Source organism: Melanerpes formicivorus, unplaced genomic scaffold (assembly GCF_026170545.1).
Source record: "Melanerpes formicivorus ecotype bairdi unplaced genomic scaffold, bMelFor1.0.p_v2 SCAF_41, whole genome shotgun sequence".
In the NCBI taxonomy this organism is placed as follows: Eukaryota; Metazoa; Chordata; class Aves; order Piciformes; family Picidae; genus Melanerpes; species Melanerpes formicivorus.
Genome location: NW_027142393.1, coordinates 3,639,071 through 3,652,564, shown reverse-complemented (window position 1 = coordinate 3,652,564; position 13,494 = coordinate 3,639,071). Strand labels below are relative to the sequence as shown.

At 40.3% G+C, this 13,494-nt stretch overlaps 1 protein-coding gene and 1 long non-coding RNA gene across 5 annotated transcripts in view; one reads left to right on the top strand and one right to left on the bottom strand.

Moving 5' to 3' along the window:
• Positions 1-13,494, top strand: part of ARHGAP15 (Rho GTPase activating protein 15) — a 391,371-nt gene that overhangs the window by 171,106 nt on the left and 206,771 nt on the right. The window lies entirely within an intron of this gene.
• The window catches only part of LOC137451305 (uncharacterized), a 68,357-nt gene continuing 67,116 nt past the window's right edge, over positions 12,254-13,494 (bottom strand). Inside the window, exon 6 of the long non-coding RNA XR_010989773.1 lies at positions 12,254-12,528. This is a non-coding gene — a long non-coding RNA (uncharacterized lncRNA). The remainder of the gene's footprint in view (positions 12,529-13,494) is intronic.

Sequence of the window (13,494 nt, the reverse complement as noted above, 5' to 3'; positions counted from 1 at the left end):
AGTGTCAATTACCAAAAAAAAAAAAATAAGAAAAGAAAGAAAAGAAAAGAAAGGATTTCATGCAATGGAGATGTTTTCATTTAAAAACATGGAGATTACACATGCAAATTCCTTGCTGAAAATGGGGGGAAGCAGGAAGGTATCCTTGGTTAACTTTTTAGTTATTTAAAAGTAGCTTGTTGGAGATTGAATATTTCTATGTTTCACTAGAGCTTTTAAATATAAAAGAGATATGAGACTATATCTGACACCATCAGGCATATTATATTAAAATTTATGAACAACTTCATCAAAAACCACTTTCCTTCTCCTGCATAGAGACAGATTTGTTCTGACATAAACGTTACATGGCTGGTTGCAGCCTCAGATTAATGCGAAGACCCTGGCGATTCCTTTTAGACGTTATTTTATGAAATAATACCTGTCAGCTGCTGCCTGATCCCAGAAAAGGGGGCAGGTTTTCCAGGTCATCCTGCCATCTGTCAGCTAAAGCTCATCTGTCCCTCCACATTACCACCTGATCTGTGCTAACAGGCCTCACAGGGAGCCCCGCTTCATTGGCCCGGTGGGAGCCCGGCAAAGAGACTGTGTGAGGACATCACCTGTGATTCCCAGATTTAATTATCACTGAAGTGATGAAGATGTGCACACAGATTGAAATGCTTTTGAATAAATGCATGGCTCCAGATAGGAATTTATTTGCTCTCTTTTTTTGGTGGTTTTTTTTTTTTGTTGTTGTTTGTTTCCTTTAATTTTTATTTTCTTACCTCTTTTTTTAACTCCCCACTTTTCTTCCCTTCCCTTTTTCCCCCTTTCCTCTTTTTCCCCCTTTCCTCTTTTTCCCCCTTTCCTCTTTTTCCCCCTTTCCTCTTTTTCCCCCTTTCCTCTTTTTCCCCCTTTCCTCTTTTTCCCCCTTTCCTCTTTTTCCCCCTTTCCTCTTTTTCCCCCTTTCCTCTTTTTCCCCCTTTCCTCTTTTTCCCCCTTTCCTCTTCTTCTTCTCCTTTCCTCTCATCTTTCCTTTCCTCTTCTCTTTTCTTTACTTTTGTTTTTTGTATTTAATTTACTTTTTTCCCCTTTCCTTTTTCTCTTTTCTTTCTTTCTTTTTTTTTTTTTTTTTTATTTCCTCTTTTATCCTTTTTTACTTCCCCCCCTCTCCCTTCTCCAAGTTCACTCTTCCACTTCCAACAAAGCCCTTGTCTGGGCTATCCAACAGACACTGCAAAACACATATACATGGATGCCCACACATTATGTGTACAGCTTGAACTACAGTGTTTAGTAATCAAATTGGATATAAATGTTGTTGAAATCATCTCACAGACACTTTCAAGGGAAAAAATGACCTGTGCTTTGTGCGTGGCCCTTCACTGCAAGCATGATCATTTTCTGAGAAGCCTCCTCATCATCAGACTCCAAAGCTGTATTGATTGTGTTGTTAGATGGGAAGATCAGCTTGTGTTGCAACCCTAGCATGTTACCTCTGGTCCAGGCCACAGCCTATGCTGGCTGGGTACCTGGGGTCCCCTGATGGGAGATAATGGTGGGGTTCACACCAGGGCTAGGCTGGCTGTGGATGGGCAGGAGGGAAGGAGGGCAGAGCAATGCCAGTGACCGCAGGCACCTCACTTCCCCCTTCAATCAATAGCACAGCACAGAAGTTATTACAGGTCTGGGCCTTTTTGACTGGAAAGCTGCTTAGGCAGTATGTGGCATTAATTCCCTCCTGTACAAAAATGTACTTGATAATCACCAGGCTGAGGGGGAGGATTTAGGACTAGAACAGCAGATTTCCTCACAGATTACAGCCTAAAACCTAGTTTCTTGGGATAAATCGGGATAATTAACTGTAGTGAAATATGTTACCCGTGGTTGATTCGTACCCACGTGACGCCGGCACTGGGTACGACTGCAGAGGGATGCTGCTGCTGTTCTGCCATCCCACAGCTTCCCGCAGCGGAGCTGCTGCCATCCTGCACAGAGCTATCTTTTTAGCACCGGAGATGGGGACTTGGCAGCAGGTAATTTAGGCAGCGGTGGCTGCTAACTGGGACTCCGGAAGAGTCAGTGCAAAGATGTTCAGCCAGAGCCCAGGCCTGCTAGGCAGGGTGTTAAGCTGAGGGGTCCAAGCTCTTTTCAGTGGTGCACAAAGACAAGAAACAACATGTTCAAGCTTGAGCATAGAGGACTTCACCTCAACATGAGGAGAAACCTCTTCACAGTGAGGGTGATGGAGCACTGGAACAGGCTGCCCAGAGATGTTGTGGACTCTCCTTCTCTGGAGACTTTCAAAACCTACCTGGATGCATTCCTCTGCAGACTACCCTAAGTGACCCTGCTTTGGCAGGAGAGTTGGACCAAATGATCTCTTGAGGTCCCTTTCAACCTCTAATGCACTCTGATACTCTGCTTTATTTATATCTTACACCACCACTTTCTGTGCTTGGGTCAGCTCCTTTAATTCACAGCTAACCCTTCTGTTGCTGTGTGCTGATGGGGACCACGCTGAGCATCCTTGCTCCATGCAGGAATTGCTCAGCCCCCTGGCACCTGAGGTCCTTCCAGTTAAGGAAAGACATCATGCTGATAGTGTTTGTGAGAGGGATTCATTTGAATTACAGCAAAGGAATGAGGCATCAAAGGGGTGAGACATGTAGGTTCCCAAGGGGTGGTGTCAAGAGGGAGGGGACAGGCTCTTCTCATTGCCCCCTGGGATAGTGCAAGGGGCAATGGATATAAACTACAGCACAGGAGTTTTCACCTCAAGATGAGGAGGAACTTCTTCACTGTGAGGGTCACAGAGCAGTGGAACAGACTGCCCAGAGATGTGGAGTCTCCTCTCTGGAGACTTTCCCAACCCATCTGGATGTGTTCCTGTGTGACCTGTGCTGGATTCTATGGTCCTACTCTGGCATGGAGGGTTGGACTTGATGATCTTTGAAGGCTCCTTCCAACCCCTAACACCCTATGATCCTATGATTGACACCTCCAGCTTTCCCTGGTGACTTGGCCATGCCACCACATGGCATGTGGCCTTACACCCCTTCCATGCAGGTGGGCAATAGGCTCATGCTTGTGTAGATGCTCAAAGAATTAACTAGTTCTTTAGCACAGCCTTGAATAAGAAAAAAACCAAAAAAAGAAAAATTGCTTTCAGCCTGAAATTCAGAGTTGCAGTCCAACAGAGACAGAGGTATTTTTTTTCCCCTCTCCTCAAAATGTGCTTTGTAACTGCAACTTTTCATTACAGTAGATTGGGAGGTTGCCTGCTATTCTCTGAAGGATGGTGCAGACGTTTGTGAGGCTGCCATTTTTGTTCTAATCCTAAAGTAAAGTTCACATACCACCGCAGCAAACGCGCTGCCCAGATCTCCAGATGTCCTTGTGTCAAGCAGACAGCAGACATAACATCCAATTAATGTATTTCTGTTATAGTGCTTATTTTCCTCTTCCATGATCTCTACTGGAAAACAAATGGTTTATTTACAAAAATTTTCACTTCAAATTTAATTACATCAGAAACAAACTGGAAAAGGGTTTTTTTGGGTGGGTTTTTTTTTTGCAGGCAACTGAGTACAGAATAAATGTAGGAATAGGGAAAAACTGCAATATGCTTTTCCTCTGAAAATTTCAGAGAAAAGGTTTCTCAGTGGCCAAGCAGAGAGGAACTGGTTTGCAACGTGTCTAAAGCCTAGCATAAAAGCAGTACTCAGGATGGTTTGCTCGCGTCTCAGAACTGCTGTGCTCATTTTCTGTTAGTACAAACCAAATAACAGAATATTGAGAGTCATTTGAGGTCATAATTAAAGTTCCTTGACATCTGCCTTTTTTCTGTTAGCCACAGCTACCAGATGTCCATGTCATGGGAACTGAAAATTATTAGTCTAATCATGCTTTTAATAAAAAGTAACAGAAACTTGGGTATTTGAAAGTTGCTGAATGTAAGCTTGCCAGGCTGAGAGAAACTGCAAAGATGCTTCCCTTTGTTTTTATACCTCCCTGATGTTTCTGTATTATTTTTTTGCCTTTTTATTTTTTTTTGGTGCAATGCTGTTTTTCCATCCCTGTACTCACATCCAGCCAATCCAACCCTATTGCCAGGATAATGTATTTTTTGTTAAGCTGGTACCTGCCCATATTTCGTCTTGCTGTGTCTACACTGCTTGTTCTTTTACCTGTATATTGATCAGTTCTATTTGATGGTGTAACTGTACTAAAAGCACTGCTGTTTTCAGTGATCTTTATTTCTGCTCTCATGCTGGTCTGTTCCTGCTCTATTGATTTGACTTTTTATACATTGCTTTGCTTCTACCACATTAGCACCCATTCACCAGCTTAATGATCATGGGACTGTATGAAGTACAGTATATTGGCTTGTTAAATAATTTCCATCATATTAATTTCCACTTATGTCTAGTACTGACCTATTTTTACTGTGCCACTTCCAAAATTGTCTTTGTTTATCCAAAGCTGGCCATCCTCTGTTGCTATAAGCATCCCTAGTTCTGTAGCTCTATTTTTAATGGCTTTTTTTGGTGGTTTGTTTTGCCTCTTCTCATGTCCCTCAGATGCTCTTTTTACTTTCTCTTCCCTTGTACTTTTACTATGCTTCAAAACTTATAAGTATGCTTAACTTTAGTTTTATGATCTAATCTCCCATTTAAACATGCATGCTCAACTTCTCCTCTTTGCCCTTGTAGCTCTGAATGGTGGTATCTTAGTTTTAGGCCTTCTTTGAGTTTCTATTCTGAAGACTTTTCCTTTTTATTTTCATTTGTCCTTTGGATGTCATTACTGCCACAGGCTGAGAAACCTGAATGCTGGGGCTCCATGTTGCTATATGTCATCAAGTCTGTTATGAATTACTTTGTGCAATTAGAATATGCTACTGCTCAATGCACCTTGGGGAAGATGGAGAGGAGCTGTGTGTGGAGAGGTCTGCAATACACCTGGTTTTCAGCTGTGGGAATGGAAGGGAGAAATCAGTAGACTATGGTAAAAGTTGGACTTGATCTTAAAGGTCTTTTCCAACCAAAAGGATTCCACAATTCAAAAACAAGAGGATTTCAAAGGGAGACAGAGAAGGGGGAATTCTAAGACCACCTCTCTGCTTTCAGGAGCAGAGGGTACTTGGGAGGGGACTGAGGACACAGCACAGTGCCTGAAAACACATCTTCTACTGAACATTTGGTGGCAGCATGAACTAAATTGCTCTTAATTTTATTTGAAAATCATGTTTTCAGTGCTCTTAACTGAAATGTGAAGAGCAGATTTTATGGAGAGAGTTTTAGACATGACCCTCGCTTCCGTCCCAAGGGCTTTGAGATTAATATGTTCATATTTTTTTTTTCCTTGGATAATTTTCTCTCTCCACCTTTCATTTTTATTTGTGTGCGTGTGTTAGTTGGAAACTATAGCCATGTCTGAGTGGAAAAAGCTGAACTTTAACTGAAGTGTGGAGCTTGGAGATAAGACCTTACGCATATAGGCAAAACCTGCTGACTACCTAACCTGAGCTATAGGTACTGTTTGTACTCAAGACCGTGGGTATTTAACTCTTTGAATGGCCTCATAGGTTCCACTACTACCCTACTTCCCCCAGGGAGTAATGTAGTAGAATCCTGGTATTATAATGCCTTGCTTTCCCAAACCAGCTTAGAGGCAGAGCTGAGTAGGGCAAAACCTGCTCTGTGATTATAGCAGATAGCCTGACTGACAGTGTGGAAAGTGAGGATGTGCACGACTCACTGGGTTTATATTTCATGATGGGGAAAAGGAAAGCTGAGTTGCTGATTAATTTTATTTTTGGTATTTTACTTCTTTTTTTTTTTTTCTTTTCTTCTTGAAGTGGTTCACAAAAATGCAAAATAGCAAATCTAATAAGTTAGGTTTTTATGTGCAGTTTGGCCACGAAACAAACTTTTCCTGAAATATGTAATAAAAAGTGACATCACACTCATCACTATCCTGCCTTAAATTTAAACTCCCCTGCCTTGCATAATCAATTACTTACAGAAAAATTGTAAAGCCCTTAAAATTCTGAAATGGTTTCTGGCATTTAATTATATAAGATTTTTGACCTGGCTAGGCAGATAATGTTAACACAGCTTTAATACTAAACAAGACTGAACATGTGTGTGCTTGACTTTTATTAAACTCCTACTGAAGAAACAGATTAATTGGAGGCTGATTCATTGGTGAACAGGCGTTAAAGACAGAAGGACCTTCTCACATTTTGTTCTGTTACCCAGGCTTATGCCATCTCAGGTTGGCAAGGAGATCCCAACTGTAGTGTTTTGAAATGTAACTGAAAGAAATTTTAGAATAACAGGTGCAAAAAAAAAAAAGGGAAAAAAGGGGGGAAAAAAAAACCCCACACCAAAACCCCCCAACCCCTCTACATACACACACTACAAAAAAAAAAAGGGGGGACGGGGGGATAAAGAAAAGTGAACCATTTTCAAAATGCTGATCTGCTCCCTTCCTGTTCTCTCTTGCCAAATGACCACCTGACACCTCCCTGACACAGGTATTGCCCAGATAGGTTTTCATTAGAGATGTTAAAAGTGTAAATGGGATCATGGGAGCCAGCATCTGTCGTGATGATTTCCTACACGGTTATTACTTCTCTCCCACCCTCCACCCCCCACCCCCCTCCTCCCCCACCATCAGAACAATTTTTAAGAAGATGTGTACAAGCTGTGATTAAACCACTTCAGATTAAGCTCAAAGTAAATTGAAAAAGTCCTCGGTAAAGCTCTCATTTAACAGCGCTTTACATCCATCTGTAAAATCAGAGCTTTCGCTGCGCGAGCACCCTCGGAATAGCCTTCCCACAAGGTAGCAGAGGGTAAAAATAAAATAGCAAGAAATCCGTGGCAATAGCACATGTGAGATTAACGGGGTGAAAGTACTGGAGTGGAGAGCTGTTTTCTTCTGTCTGAGCTCCTCGTTCTGTCGCGCAACCCCCAGTCTGGAAATCTTAACACTGACACTTTTTGTGCAGATCGGTTTGTTAGCGATTTCAGATTTTAATTCAGCACCCTCACTTGATTATTACTGACATTTCTTTTTTTGTAATACTAGGAGAGGAGAGAGAGAGAGAGAACGTGTGTAAACAGATTTTTTGTGTGAGCTAGGTGGTGGGCAATTTATAATTCTTTTGACATCAGATCCCAAAATTCAGAAGAAATTTTTTGTTTCCAAGGTGCGTTTGTGGAATTAGGGAAAGAAAGGGGGGGTGGGGGCGGTGTGCGTGGAATAAGAGGCAGTGTGATCTTGGAGATTCAGCTGTGCTCTTTGGTAGCTCCAGGTGGATGCTGCTGATTTCTGGGTGTTTGTGAAAAGCGGGAGACTCTCCTGGCTTTATTTGGTTCTTGTGTGAAAGTGGGAGAAAGGAAAAGTCTTTCGACAATTACCCATTGAGCTTTTCACTCCATTCAAATCTGCGGCGCCGCGCTGAAGTTGGTGAGTGGGTGTGCAAGGGAGAGGCACAAAAAAAACCCAACCCCAAACAAACCCAAAACCACGTACTATAAAAACAGGCTAAATGTTTGCACAGTCCCCCCACGAATTAGAATCTCCACGTTTGTTAAAGTTCTGCATTTCAAAATCATATATCCTGCTGTCTGCATTACTCCTGAGCATTAAAGATGCCGGCAAAAATTAAGCTCTGATGTAAATCACTTGAAGTTAAGCACATTCTGTGACTTCACTTATGAAAAGATTTGATCCATTCTGTTTTCTGAATGTTTATTTTACCCTTACAATCCAAAAAAAAAAAAAAAAAGAGAAAGGTAGAAATTAAATGCCCTAATGAAATTGTGAGCTAAATTGCATTCTCTTACAGCTTTCGATCTGCACTTATCCTTATTATTGTGCTGCAACAGCAATATATATATATATTTGGGGAATTATTATTACAGCTGTTTCCAGGATTAAGGGTAAAATACCTTCTTTTTTTTTTTTCCCCCCTCTGCATTAGTTATTAGCTCATTATAAGTGCCATTCTACAGGTAAAAACATCAAAGCTTAAATTGAAAGTACTTGGAAATAATAAGAGGAAAATAATAAAAGGAACATATTTAAAGCAAGGTCTTTATCTAATGCTATAGCTCTGCATATTTTCTGCCTTTCTAAATATAATTTATGGACAGATATTTTTTTTGGCAGTATAGATTAAATCCCTGAGCTGGATTACAAAATTTTAATAGAAAATACGAGACATGCACAGGCAGCTTTAAAAAAGGCATCTCCACGGCTGTATATCATCATAAACTTCCTTAATATTTGCCTTGCAACAATTGATTTCTGATATTTTGTTTCATTTTTATTTTATTTGGTTTGGAGTGCAGTAGAGCTGAAGCTCACTAGCTGAAAGGTGAACTTTTTAGTGTTTCCACATTCCCAGCCTGGTCAAACCATTCTGCTTGCTCGCTGATGTTATAAATATCACGATTAGTTTCTTCTAAAATTACCAGTGCCAGCTGCAGTCAGTTTCCCATGTTCTATAGTATTTCGTTACCAAAGTCCTCAGCTCAGTGAGAGGGCTTTTTTAAAAATCAAATTAGTCACCAAAAAAAAAAAAATAATCTTCAGTATTAAAATCTGTTTGTGTGCTTCCCATCTATTTTAAATATTGTCCATAAATCCCTTTGCCTTGCTCATTCAAGCGCTCCCACTAACATCACGCTTCTCCCAGCCTTTTAGCCCAATACACTCCCACATTAACAATAACCGTTTTAATTTCTTCTCTGCTGCTCAGCACCTACAATTTAGCTAACTGACAATCACTAAATTGTCTGTAGCAGTGGCTGCCATACATGTGCCTATATATTTTGCAGACGTGTAGGCATAAATTTATACCTATAACCTATTTTTAAAAGGCAAGGAAAAAAATAATCCACAGTGCTGTGTTTTGACCTCAGTATTACAGCATTTCTGTTCTGCATGCTCTGAGTAATGTCACTGAATCACATTTGTGCTGCACCAGAAAGTAGCAATTTCTGCAGAGTCCTAAAGCCCTCACCAAATTCCTTGCTTTGAACCTTGTGTGTATCTGAAGTTCTTCGGCTGACATCTTTTCAGTCTGGGACTATGACATACGGCTACTAATCCAGGATTAATTGAGCACTTCTGTGAGGTACAAAACATTCTTTAGATATTGACAAATATTTCTTTAAAAATGGATTGGTATTTTTGCTGTTAATTGTTTCATGACTGACCTTTACCTCCGCAGACATATGCAGTTTTCGGTTTTTTGGGTGAGACTTTCAAAATATTGGTTTTTTAAGTGTCCAATGCTCGGTGCTAGCAGTGACATTTTCCCAGTCTATTCAGAAGCATATATTTCAGTCTTTTGTATCTCATTGCTTTCTATTTATTTCAAACAACTTAGCATGGAAAAATCTTGCAGATTTAAGTGACAGTGATGATGTACAATATGCATAAAATGAGCCTGTCCCTACCCGTGGTGTGTATTGCTAGGGACTCCATTGCAATATTTACAGTTAAACTAAACTTTTTCAAATGAAGCAAAATTGCATTTGTTTTGCAGATTTGCTCATCATTAAATGTGAAACATTTCACATTTGTCTTTTTGAGTAATTGGCTTTTTAAAATGATAAGGTGCTCTGAACACTTGTTATGTGGATAGGTCTGACGTTGTATCCCAGAAATCCATATGCCATACAGACAGAACAGAAGAAAGATATTCACAAGCATGTCACAGATTGGACTGAAGCAAGCCAAAAACCAAAGTGCCATGGCATTAACAATAGCACCAGATTTACTGTCACGATTGCAATCTGTGCTGTATCATAGACAGAAGGAGAACTTTTGATAGGTAACACCTCAGTGTTTTTTAAATCTTTTTGGCAAATTATCATTTTCATTATATTTTTGCCTGCCATATAATATTATTATAATGGTATTAAGTCACACGCGCGTGCACACGCACAAAGTTTATTAGCCCTCAACAAAAGGGCTGATTTATGTTCTGTGCTCACTATTCCTCAACACACACACACACACTCAAAAAGAGGAAAAAAAAAAGAGAGGAAGGTATTTTACTAAAGATTAACACAGGTTTTAAGGCAAATCATCCACAAAAGTAGCAGGAATTTTTCAAGAGGGTATTAAGTTGATGGAATCTTAGTTACTAAAGGCTTAGTTAAGAAACCCTCAGTTAATATAGTTAATAAAGGTAGAGAGAGTAACCACGTAGAGCTCAACAGCTCAGAAGTTTCCAAAGTTTGAAGATGATAAGCTGGATTAGGGGGAAATAATTTTTTTTTTGGGGGGGGGGGGGGTTGATCACAACTGACTGCATTCCCCCATTGCAAGCGTGCAACATTTCTTTTTGACCATAAAATCATACATTTTCCTCTAGTGTAAAAAAAGCTGCATAAAGCAGATTTGGCAATACCATAATTCATGTTGAGCTCTGATAAGTGCTGAAAAAGATTTACAAACTCACAGCTTGACACTGAGCCCACATGTTGGGTAGAGTGGAGAAAAAGCTCTAGAAATACTACATAGAGCTTCCTGGCAGCAAGCAGAGAAACATCGGTCAATTGTTTTTCTTAATTGAAAGCCATCTTGGGACCTTGTTGAAAATAACAGTATCTGCCTATCTTTTTTGTTTTTTCCTGTTTGTTTTTTTTCTGCTGTTTAAATTACCTGGCTGGGGGGGACTTGTCCTGGAGCCATTCACAATAGGCTTTTGAGTGAAAGAAAAACACTGAAGTTCTCACTTTATGTGAATTATAGATTTGAAACGCACTTCACGTAGGCAGGAAATGAGAATCGTGAGAGCGTAGACTGACCAACCAACCCCAAATATAAGTCCTGGTGTTGCTACCTTCCTTGCTCTGGAAAGCACTCTTTATATAGATGGATAGATATAGATGATATACTTTTTGAGCATCTTTTTCTGCAAGTCTTCATCACAGATAACGCCCCTGTCTGCAACCATTGGGACTCCTCATGCGTGAAACCGTTGCTTGCATAATTTTCTCTCCCTACGTTGTACTTAAAACTACATTGGCAGCGTAGTCAGCGCTTGATATTCTCCAAAACGTCTCAAAGTTTACAGTGGTGCTGCTGCTGTGTTTTGCACTTGCTGCCACAAAATATCGTGTTGCCACAAAATGTTGTGGGAGCTTCATTTAAATACCATGGGCTGTGCTTTCCCGCCTGGAGTCTGGTGAAAATCAGGGATGACTTTGAATTTGGATTAAAACAGGCAGCAGGAGATTTGCAACAACTTTCTTCTGTTTTCTCCCAGTTCCTAAAGGTTTGGCTAAGCCTAAGCTGGTTTAGGTTCACTCTAGCTTGGGTGTAGTAGTCAAACCTATCTTCAGCCTCCTCTTGTACTGATGCAGACATCAATAAAGATGAATCTTTATTAGCAGCAGCTTGCTTCCCACTTTCCTGGACTCATCCTGAGATGTCACAGCTAAAGAAGGGCAGAGTGGTTTGTGCATGTAGCAAGCACATGATTTATAGAGTCAAAAATAGAAAAGGTGAACCATGTTTGATAGTGGTGATGTTGCCATGAGTGCAACATCACGTGCTTTTACCTGCTTCTCCTCCCCACAGGTAAGAAAATGTGTGCAGGTATTTGATAGTTGCTCCAAGACCTGGGGCTGCTGATATTTATCACTCTGGAAAATCAGACAACCCTCAGATAATGCTAATTTCAGCTTTCTCTACCTGCTTGCAGCAGCTTTACTGCCTCTCTGATCTTCACTAGCAGAGTCAATAATTTGTTTGAACAAGTTTTCCATCTAATCATTAACACACTTAAAGCCTATAATGAGCTCTGTATACATGCAAACACATCTTTTTAAGTGCTTGTGCAGATTTAAGGGCATTGTTGCCTTGTAAAATGGAAATCAGAGCTTTTGCTCACATAAATGATAGAGCCCTTAATAAGGGATGGTTCAGCAGCAACTTCCTAAGTTTATTTAATTTTGTGGTGCTTTTGTCCTTACAAACTGTACTTGGAATCTTTTTAAAGACAAGAAATAAGGCTTTTAAACCTGGATCAGATGCCTCAGAAGATTTTCTCCAACTCCTCTTGTGGTAGTCAGTGAATGAATGGCATCAGTTCAGAAATTAAAGGAATTTCTCAATAGATTTTTTTAATTATTGTTATTTGTTTCCCCCTCAACTTTATCAGGCACTGCTCAACTCCCATTGTATTGCTATAATGATACTTGAAGATAAATCAAGAAATTAATGACTTCAACAATGTAAATAAAGAGACAGGCAACAAGATTAAAGGGAGTACCATTCACGCTCGGTACAACAGCTCGGAGGACACTAGCAGAAGAGTAACCAGCTCAGTGAAAAATCAGAAACTGTGATTGCTATTTAACACTGCAGCTTTTCACAGTAGCTCAGCACAAAGTTGTTTAGCACAGGTGTTTCTGTAAGTCTGATACGTTGGGAAAATTCACAAGGTTCTCCGTCTCTCTTGCTCCGTGTCGGCTGTGAAGCTGGTCCTGCGATGCAGCGAGCAGGTTTCTAGTAGGAAATAGAGCACACAAGCAAATGAGCAAGTTCAAGCAGAAGAGCTGCTCTAGATTCATTCCCTTGGTTGCTAATTTTTGTGAGGCGTGACAGTAGTGAGGTGAATGACCTGTCACTGAGCGAGCGCGGGGAAAAAGGGGAATGAGCTCTCAGTCAGAGTTAAGCGTGAAACTCAGATCCTGTTCTTTCCTGCCATAAAAAAAAATAAATAAGGCAGCTTCAATCATATGACCATCAGTGCTCTTTCTTTGTTAAGTGAGATGTTGGGTAAATCCTCACCTGTTTCAGGCTGTCTCACTTGGTTGTTGAGCTGTGGTGAGTTTCTGTGCTGCCAGCCCACGTGCTTGCGCTTTCAAGAAGAGGCGACATGGTTATTGATGCAGTTCTGAACGCCTAAAACTCTCAGCAATTTTTCTTGTTTAATCCTCGAGTTCTGGCACTATCTAATTTATGGCTTGCTTCTTTGTAAGGTCATCTTCAAAGAGAGGTCCTTCTAGTTAATCTTAGGCACTATGAGCCTGGCTGTGATGCAGAACCAGATCATCTCTTCTCAAAAGCAAAGGCATTTCAGGACCTTAATTGCCAATAAACTCCAGACATTAGTTGAAAACTAATGTAGAACTAAGGTAGAACTAAGAAAACTAAGGTAGAACTTCTTACATAGTTATCATTTTTCTCTCTCTTTTCCTTTTTTCTATAGTTTTTTTTTTTTTTTTTTTTCCTCAAGGTGACCTGGCTGTGTTTTGACAGTAGAGCCAAAGGTAAAAAAGGCAACACAACCCTAAAATCATCTTAAAATTGTATTTCTTTTCTGATACTGTGTTCTTCAAGTAGGTAGACAAGGTTACTGCTTTGGATTTGCTTCTAACAGTGAAGGAACTGAAGGAAGATGGTGGAGGTTTTTGTAGTTTGGGGTGGTTTCTTCCCCTCTAATCCTTGATAAGTTATTCTTCTCTCTAG